This window comes from Callorhinus ursinus, unplaced genomic scaffold, assembly GCF_003265705.2.
Source record: "Callorhinus ursinus isolate GAN/ISIS: 27379988/994484 unplaced genomic scaffold, GSC_fseal_2.0 scaffold24, whole genome shotgun sequence".
Classification (NCBI taxonomy): domain Eukaryota; kingdom Metazoa; phylum Chordata; class Mammalia; order Carnivora; family Otariidae; genus Callorhinus; species Callorhinus ursinus.
Window position 1 is genome coordinate 2876584 of NW_027397086.1, and position 8535 is coordinate 2885118.

The window sequence follows — 8535 nt, forward strand, 5'->3', positions numbered from 1 at the left end:
TTTTTTTTTTAAAGATTTATTTATTTATTTGACAGAGGGAGACACAGCGAGAGGGGGAACACAAGCAGGGGGAGTTGGGAGAGGGAGAAGCAGGCTTCCCGCCGAGCAGGGAGCCCGATGCGGGGCTCCACCCCAGGACCCTGGGATCATGACCTGAGCCGAAGGCAGATGCTGAACCATCTGAGCCACCCAGGCGCCCCATAAGCTACTCTTAGTATAAGTATTCGTTGTCAGGGGAAACCAAAGCCCAGAGAGGTTAAGCTCTTTCTCAAGGTCACACAGATTAAGTGTTGAAGTCAGGAGACTGACCCCAACGTACAACTGTGCCTCTTAGCAGGAGCCTATGTCTCCTGCCGAAAGCCCCCCACAGTGTGGGCTCCCCGTCCCCCGGGGCAAAATGGGGTGATCTGGAGGGCCGTTCCTTCCTGGATCCATACTCCAGCACAAGGGGCACCGGGGCCAACCAGGGCAAGGTCAGGGAGAGAGAGATTTCTTTGGAGCAGGGTGGGGGTGGGGGTGAAGCCAGCCCCCAGTGGAGCTCTGGGAACAGGAGCGTCCCCACAGACACATCCACTTTCATTGTGCAGACAGTTTGTTGGCACCTACTGTGTGCCATGCACATACTGGGCCCTGGGCACCCAGCAGGCACCAGAATGACCAACTCCACTCTCAGGAGGCCACAGTCTGGTGGGAGACATGGGCTCAATGGACATTTCCAGGACAGAGTGTCAAGTGCTTTGGTAGGAGGCCTGGGGCTTTGCACGCACAGAGCAGGGGACCCAAGCCACTGCCCAGGGCATAGGGGGGGACACCTGGGCTCTCCAGGGCCCAGAGGTGGGGGCGCATGGTGAGACCTGGACAGAGGAACAGGAAGCTGGGGGTGGGGGGTTGACTGACACAGTCTTTGCAGTCAGGCTGGTGCCACAATTCCAAACCCTGGCCAGGGGATTTGGGAAAAGGGGCTTGGGAGGGCTGGTGACTAGAAAGAGGGAAAGGCTTGTGTCCCCCAGCCAAGAGAGCCTGGCCCCTGCTCCTTCCAGCCCCTCTGCATTTGTCTGCCATTATCCAAATCCCGCCGCCCGTGTCCTCCCCCTTCCCAACATTTCTGCTCTTTGGGTCCCTTTGTCATTCTCTTATAAATATGTCCTAAGTGACAGATGGTCTGCACCTTCCAGGGGCTCCTGTGGAAGGCCATCAGAGCCCTCCACGGAGTTAGTGCATGCTGCCACCTCCAAGCAGCCCCGTGTAAGCCTCAACATCCCCTATAAACAGCCTCAGGAAGCGGGGGCAACGCTGGTGGTGGTCATTGTACCTCTGGGACCCACTGGAACCAGTGTTGGGTGCTGGGCAGAGGCCAACCCAGAAGCAGGGATTGGACCCACCAGGTTGGGCTCTGGAACCCTCCTGAATGGTGGCACTGAGACCCCGAGAGCAGTAGCCAAGAGCAGCTTGCCTGCCATCCCCCATCATGGGGCCTTGGGGACCACTAATGACTCACCCACCAGGGTTTCCCTGGTTTATTGTCTGCACCTGGCAGCTCTGGGGACGGCGGTGACACCCACAAGCTCCCAGGGAGCCCCCCACTGGGCTCTGGGCAGACTTCCAGCTCTCCTGGCTGCAGAACCCAGCAAATCCCCAAAGAATCTGCCTATGGGAACCTGTTGGCCCAAGCACTTTCCAGGCACCTTGAGGACCCAGACTGTGTTCTCCAGGGGAAGAAGCCTCCCCGGGTCAGCTCGGGGGTGACTTCTAACGACCACGGCCATTCTGTGGGCGAGCAGGAATCCACAGGAGCCGAGAGTGCAGCCAGGAATCACGGAGGAATAATGACAGACATTACTGAGCTGGTACCACGTGCAGATGGGGTCTAAAGACTGCCAGCTTTACAGCTCACTTATCCAGGAAGGAGGGCACAACTCTGTGACGAAGGAAGCGCTGCCCTAGCCCAATATTACAGAGAAAGAAACCAGGGCACAGAGAGGGTACGTCACTCTCCCGGGGTCACACAGCTACGCTCCAGAGAAGAAACCAGTGGTAAGTGCTGTGATGGGGGAAAGCACAGGCAGGTGTCCCAGGAGCACACAGGGCAGCTGCCTCCTCCAAGGCTGAGTCTTCCTCCTCCTGGAAGCTGGCTCAGATCTCCTCCAGCCCAGAGGGCAGGGCTGTAACCCGCATACACAGGTGGCTGTGGCTGACAAACTCTACCACTCCTCAGTTCCCCTGCTTCCCATTCATTCATTCATTCATTCATTCATTCACAGAACACAGTAATTGAGCATCTACTGCATACCAGGCTCTGTCCTGGGCTCTATGAACAAGAGAGACAGTGTTTCTACTTCAGGGAGCCCCCATCTTGGTGAGGGAGATACAGATGGAGCTGGCTTCCCAGATGTGTGACCCCTGCAGGAGAAGCACTCTGCACCCCGTTTAATGGTCTTCTGGTGTCATTTTGAAATTGTCAATTTTAAACAAGGGGCCTTGCGTTTTCATTTTGCCCTGGGCCCTGGCAAGTTGTGTGGCTGGTCCTGGACACAGACATTAAATTGGTGCACGGGGGCCACCCAGACTGCCCAGCAAGAGGGGGTTAGAGCCACCTGCAGGTGCACTGGCCTGAAGGCAGGACCCCCCCCAACACACACACACTCACACACACACACACACACACACACACACACGGGTTAGAAGGCTTGTGGGGAGTTCCAGCTGGCCGGGCAGAGAGACTAAGAGGCCAGAGTGAGGCTGGGTAGAGGAGCAGATCCTGGGAGATGACACCAAGGAGTGGGCTTTGTCCTGACCCCAAATCCCTGTCACGGGTCCCTGGATCCCTCAGGGCAGCTCCCTGGGAGCTGAGTCAGCGTCAGGCAGGAGGTCTAGACCAGCAAACCTCCAAAAGGACTTAAAAAAAAAAAAAAAAACACCCTAGGAGCGCCTGGGTGGCTCAGTGGGTTAAACCTCTGCCTTTGGCTCAGGTCATGGTCCCAGGGTCCGGGGATCGAGTCCCTCATCGGGCTCCCTGCTCGGCCGGGAGCCTGCTTCTCCCTCTCCCTCTGCCCCTCCCCACTGCTCATGCACTCTCTCTCTCTCTCTCTCAAATAAATAAATAAAATCTTAAAAAAAAAAATACCCTTGGGGCGCCTGGGTGGCTCAGTCGTTAAGCGTCTGCCTTCAGCTCGGGTCGTGATCCCGGGGTCCTGGGATCGAGTCCTGCATCGGGCTCCCTGCTCAGCGGGAAGCCTGCTTCTCCCTCTCCCACTCCCCCTGCTTGTGTTTCCTCTCTCGCTGTCTCTCTCTCTGTCAAATAAATAAATAAAATATTTTAAAAAAATACCCTTATGTCTGCACTGGCTAGATAATGCAGGCGTGGGGCACAGCGTGCCAAGCACAAGCCCCAAACTGCTCCCAGCCACCCCCACCCGGCCGTGGTCCTCCTACTCAGTAACCCCATTTCCTGGGCACCTTCCAGAGATATTCTGTGCACATACGAGGAAGTACAGACATGCCTGTATTTTTAAAGATTTATTTATTTATTTGAGAGAGAGCACAAGTGGGGGTAGGGAGGGGCAGAGGGAGAGAGAGTCCCAAGCCAACACCGGGTTGAGGACAGAGCCCCGCCGCGGGGCTCGATCTCACAACCCCGAGATCACAACCTGAGCCGAAACCAAGAGTCAGACGCCCAACAGACTGTGCCACCCAGGCGCCCCAACATGCCTCTATTTTTATTTTGTAATGTCAATTTTACCTACGTTCTGTATTGTACACACTATTGTGCACTTAGGGTTCTCACTTCACAATCTGAGATGTCACAGAAAGCTCTTTCAAGGTCGTTTAATTTTATAGATGGAGAAGTTGGGACTGAGTGTCACACCGGAAGTATGGGTGTTCTGGTCACCCATGCACAGTGCCTGGCCTTGGCCACACCCCCAGGCCGCCCCCACGGCCCCTCTCCTGTCCTCATTGCAAGGATTGCTGAGAAGGGGGTACTGCATGATTCCCATTTCTGCAAGGCTCAGAGAGGTGCAGCCACTGTCTTGGGGTCACATAGCGCAACCCAGATCGGAATCCTCAAAGCCACGCTGCCTCCTAGGAGCAGGTTCACCTTCCCCAGGGCGGCACTGCCCCCGCCATATACTCACAACTTCCCCGATGCCAGACGGGGAAGCCCCTCGCTTCAGCAGGTAAGAAGTGGGCAAAGGACCCTTCTTGCCCGACAGAGCCACCAGGATGGAGCTGGTGGGAGTCCCAGCAAGGCCAGGAGAGTGGGGCTGGGCAGGGTGGCCTGCTGGGGGGCAAGGCACAAGAGGATGCCCGGCCCCCCCAAGGCCCCAGCCCTAAGGCCTGTGCCTATCAGGGAGGGTTGGCATCAGCTGGCTTAATGTGCCTGGGGCTGTGATTCAGCATTTGGGTTCCAAGAGTTATTTTTATTGTGTTTTGTTGATTCAAAGCTTGCCTTTGAAGTCTGTTTTCGAGCCTCCCCATCCTGGAAAAAGGAGCTGGTTTGGATACAACTGTGCAGTGTTGTCTCAGCCTGAAAAGTAATTCCCCTTGAGTTAGGGGCTCATTGTCCCTGTGCACACATGGCCCCCCATGCGTGGGTGCCCGTGGGGGTCTGCAGGACAGCCTACCACCCACATGCGGGCAGGTAACAGGCAGCCCCTCAAAAGTTGTATGAAGAGGGACCCTCCAGGCACAGGGGAGGCTGTCAATGCTGGCTCAAGGGTGCTCAACTTTTGGGGGGTCGTGAGACTTTGTGATGAAAGCTAAGGACCTTCTCAGTTCAGAAAAACATACCTACGCACAAAGCTTTGCAGTCAATTCCAGGAGCTTCTAGGACCTTCTGAGACCCCCTCTCTTCAGTTTAGAGCCCTTTCCTAAAGGAAATTTATTGTCAGCCTTTTAGTAGCTAAAATTGAGCACTTACTCTGTTTCAGGGGCTATGCTATGGGGTTTCTCAGATTAACTCATTAATTCCTCATAATTGAGGCACAGAGAGGTTGGGTCACTCACCCAAGGTCACACAGCTCACAAGCATCTAAGCCAGGATCTAGGCCCAGCCTGTCTGGTCCAGTCAGCACTCCTAACCTAACATCTGCAGATGCGTGCTCACGCGCGCACACATACACACACACACACACACACACACACACACACACACAGTGCCAGGCATCTGAGTAAACCTGTGGGTTAGGCCTAGAGAGAGAGAGGAGTGCAGAGCCCCAGGTTAAGCGCCCAGGCTTGGGGTCTGGCTGAACAGGGTGACTGGGGTCCAGAACTTTGTGAGGGTCAGCTGAGACCCACCTGGAGATTCCCCTGGCCTAGGGCCAGCACAGGGGCACCCCTGTCAGCAGAGTTGATGTTCCCATCAGGGAAGGAACAGACAGTGGAGGTCACATGGGCAGACACCTCGTTGCAGTGATTGCTACCCAGCATGGACGTCTTCCCTTCCCTCTTTCCCTCCTCTGTCCCTCTTCCTCCTCCTCCCTTCTTCCTCCTCCCCCATCCATGGCCAAGGATAAGACTTGCCCACCCCCATAAGCGGTTTTGCATCCTGTGGTCAAAATAGCCCAACCCTCTCTACAGCACACTTCCGAGAAGCCCAAACCAAGTCTGGGGAGCCCCGTGTTCTCCCTGGGAGGCCTCCCCTTTGCTCACATTAGCTGGGCCCACAGGCCAGGCCGGGTCACCCAATCTGGGGCCTCATGCTGTGCCATCCTCCTTCCCCTATGTAGGGAGGACAGGGAATGGCCTTCATCGGCCTTCCAGGCTGCGATTTCCAAAATTTGTGGAGTTAAGACCCTAATACTATTTTTCAACAGTTTTTGGTGCTTTAATAGAATTGAGGGTAAATCTAACTTGCAAATTTTCCCTTTTGATCTCCCTTTCTCTTTCAGGAGCTCAACATAGCAGGGTTTAAAACAGGACTGGAGACAGCTCCCTCCTCTCTCCTGCTCCCAGCCAGGTTTCTCCTGAGGTTGGAAGTCCTGGAGTGGTCGCTGTGGGCTGGATTCCTAGTTGCCAGCTTTGACTCCCACTGCTTGCCTCCTCTCCCCCCATCCAACACTGACTTGGCCTAGGCAGGCTCCTCCAAGCCCCCAGGTCCTGCCCCCTCTGCCTCCTCCCTGGCTTCTCCCACCATGCACCCCGCTTCCCCACTCTTGCAGCAGGCTTCTGGCTTCTTTACTCTCCTGAGCCAAACTCCTTCATGCCCCAGGGCCTTTGCACATGTTTCCCCCTCTGCCTGAAATATTCTCACCAGCTTCACTGACTCCTACTTAAGATCAGGTCTCCGCTTAGATGTCTGCTCCTCAGGCGAGCCCCCCAGGATCAGAATTGAATAATGGTAACATGAACGGCACCGAGGAACCATTCTCAGCAGACACCTGAACTCAGGGAACATAGGCACTGAACAGGCCCCAACACACAGCCCGCCACACAGGAGGCCCTCAATAGACGCCGGGGAAGGGGAGGGGATCCTCTCTGTGGGACTCTTCCTGCTGGGATCTGTGCCTCAGTTTCCCTGCCTATAAAACGAGGGGGGTGGGTGACAGGCCCACACTTGCCATGTGATGATTTTCTGATGCTCCCTCTGGGTTTCTGGCAAGGATCACACTCATTTCACGGTATGTGACTTCCTTGATTATCTGATTTTCCAGGGAGGAATTTTAAATCTCTGGGTTGGGGTGGCATCTGCCTAATACCCAGGCACCCGTCCCATCCCACCAGCCTGAGTGCACCTGGCATCCTGGGGAGGTCCATTAAAAGTGCCCCCTCTTGGCAGATAAGGCCCTGCCCAGAGAAGCCCTTCAGGGGCTCTGTCTGAGAGGGTTGGCCCACGGGGGTGGGGGGAGGGTGGCGGTGGCAGGCCCCCTCTCTGCCACCACAGCTGTCGAGGCGGGCCAGACAGGCCATGGGCAAGGTCTGACTCTGTCATTTCCTGGCCACTGTGGCCCATCCTTCACTTCTCTGTGCCTTGGTGCCTCTGCCGAACAGCAGGCATAGAACAGCACCCCCCAGCTGAGGTTCAGGTGTTGACTCAGCAGGTTCCTGGCCTGGGGCAGACACACAGTAAGTGCTTTCGGGGTCAAGGGCTCTCTGAACAGCACCCCCCAGCTGAGGTTCAGGTGCTGACTCAGCAGGTTCCTGGCCTGGGGCAGACACACAGTAAGTGCTTTCGGGGTCAAGGGCTCTCTCTGACTTTCTCACGCACCCCCCTACCCCCGCCCCCCACCGCAGTGGCTAAGCCCCAAGTCCCTGGAGCCAAAAAACTAGGTCAGTACCCAGCCCTGCTACTTAGCTGGCTGTATGACCTCCTGGTGTCTCAGTTTCCCCATCTGTAAAATGGGGGTGATAGATACACCTTCCTCTCGGGGTGCTGCCTGCTGCCAGTGCCAAATCAGTGTCTGCTCTCATTATTCCCAGCCTGGCCTCCCCCTGCTCCGCTCCTGTGTGGTGATCAATGGAGGGGCAGCAGGCATGAACAGCTGAGCGCAGACTCCACCAAGTGCATCCAGTCCATGGAGCCTGCGTCTAGTTGGTTTCCTGGCTATGTGATCTGGGGCAAAATGAGTCCCCTTTCTTGAGCCTCAGGCTGTTCACCTGGGAAAGGATGTCCTTAATCAACCACACTGGGAGGCTTATGTGGGAGAGTGTGTGGCCATTGTCGTTCTTACTGTTGTGACATCAGAAAGTAGAGCCACGGGGCGCCTGGGCGTCTGCCTTCGGCTCAGGTCATGATCTCAGGGTCCTGGGATCGGCCCCCCCCCCACCCGCAATCAGGTTCCTTGCTCAGCGGGGAGTCTGCTTCTCCCTCCCTCTCTGCCTCTCCCCCCTGCTTTTGCTCTCTCTCTCAAATAAATAAAATTTTTTTTTAAGATTTTATTTATTTGACAGAGACACAGCGAGAAGAGGGATCACAAGCAGAGGGAGTGGGAGAGGGAGAAGCAGGCTTCCCGCCGAGCAGGGAGCCCGATGCGGGGCTCGATCCCAGGACTCTGGGATCATGACCTGAGCCGAAGGCAGCCGCTTAACGACTGAGCCACCCAGGCGCCCCTAAATAAATAAAATCTTAAAAATAATAATAATAAAGTAGAGCCATTTCGCAAGAAGGAATGTGCTCAGCCTCAACCGTGAAAAAGGACAAGCAATGTCGGCTCCCTCCGGTTTCTAGGAAGCTGAGGCCTGAGGGACCCCACTCCCCCGCCGGCACAGCGGGGTTGGTGGGGGGGGGTGGGAACGCTGCCGGGGGTCCCTGAGACCGCCCTCCCGCGGGCCGAGTGGGAGCCAGGCGCAGGTGCGTCTCCGCCAGCCCCGGCTCCCCGCCCGATCTCGGGGATCCAAACTTCCCGAGTCTCCCGCGAACGCCCCTCCCGAGAAGGCCCCGCGCTAAGGCCTCCCGGGCAGGGAGGAGGGTGCCCGAGGCACGGAGTAGGGCAGGGACCGGCCCGAAGCCACACAGCCCGGCCCGGCCCGGCGGCGCCGCCCGCGGCCCTGCGCGGACTTGCCCAGCAGGGACGTGCGGGGCCTCCCCGAGGTCCGCGG